At 39.8% G+C, this 1,407-nt stretch overlaps 1 pseudogene; it reads left to right on the forward strand.

The window, feature by feature from the left end:
- Positions 1–883: 883 nt before the first annotated feature.
- The window catches only part of LOC106632660, a 3,499-nt pseudogene continuing 2,975 nt past the window's right edge, over positions 884–1,407 (forward strand).

Below are 1,407 nucleotides of genomic sequence, written 5' to 3' on the forward strand. Positions count from 1 at the left end.
GAGCACAGGACAGACTCAATGACTGCAGTGTAGAACTGGATCAGCAGCTCATGTGGAAGACTGTACTTCCCCACTTGTCTCAGGAAGTACATCCTTTGTTGGATCTTTTTGAGATGTTGGTCTCCCACTTCACCTCCTGGGAGATGGTGGTACCCAGGAACTTAAAAAACACTATTATAACACAATTTATTTTCACTCTATGACACTTTTTCATATGTAATATGATTTGCTTCAGTAACCTTAGTTCACAAGTAAAACAAAAAAATCAAGACTAATCTCTGAAAATATTGCAGATACATTCATTAACACCTTGTACTGTGTCTGAATATGGTAGCGTGGTGGCAGGAAGCAAGAAAGTCCTGAGTTTGAATCCACAAACTGTCTTTCTGTTTGCCTGGGTTTCCACCAACTACTCCAACAGTTAACTGATGATTTCAAATTGCCCGTGGGTGTGAATGTGGGTGAAAATGGTCATTTGTCTCCTTGTGTTGGCCCTGGGGCAGACTAGACTGTCTCGATATGACAGCTGGGATAGGCATTTTGTAACAATGTGTCTGTTTATGACTTTTGAATCATCTTGATTAAAACATGACTGCCCTTTTTTTTTTTTTTTTAGCATTGTACACTTTCTCTTTTGGTTCAGTCTTGATTTGGATTTGATCAAAAATGTAAAAAGATTTCTTTATTTTCTATCCATGTTGATGTTGTTGTTAAAGTGATGCTGGGAAAGTGTTTCCTGTGGCAGTTGCTGAAAAACAAAAATGTTGTAAAACTGGTTTAGTATCTGTCAGTTGAAATCCTCCTCAGCAGACTAAAACAACTCAGATTTCTCCATCTTTCTGTCATTTTTATACTTTATTTAAGTAAAAGCAAATCCTGACAACAACCTAAAAACAAAAACTGTCCAGTTTGTAAAAGAAAATCTTCAAAAGATGTTCTATTTGTCAACCTTGCACTGAAGCAACTTGCTGACTCCTTTGCACTGAGACAGAAATCTGAATCATATCTGACAGAAAAAGAAAACGAAGTGGCGGTGGTTTGCAACATACATCAAAAGGACCAAAACTGTTCTGTGTGGATGAGAAGAGTACTGTGTGTCCTGGTTGTGAGTTTTTTCTCCACCAGAGTCACAAAGTGGTTCCTATAGAAGAAGCAGTCAGTGACCTGAAGGAGCAGCTGAAATCTGACTCTCTCTCTGAAGTCTCTGCAGGACAAGAAGAATAAATACAAACAAGTGGAGGAAACATACAATAAAGTGATTCAACACTCCAAGAAGCAGCTGTTGTCCACAGAGAGGCAGATCAGAGCAGAGTTCAAGAAGCTCCAGCAGTTCCTGAAAGAGGAAGAGGAGTCCAGACTGGCAGCTCTGAGGGAGGAAGAGGAGCAGAAGGGGAGGACTATCAGCAG

Source organism: Haplochromis burtoni, unplaced genomic scaffold (assembly GCF_018398535.1).
Source record: "Haplochromis burtoni strain Fernald_Lab_line unplaced genomic scaffold, NCSU_Asbu1 Contig_1204, whole genome shotgun sequence".
NCBI classification, from domain to species: Eukaryota; Metazoa; Chordata; class Actinopteri; order Cichliformes; family Cichlidae; genus Haplochromis; species Haplochromis burtoni.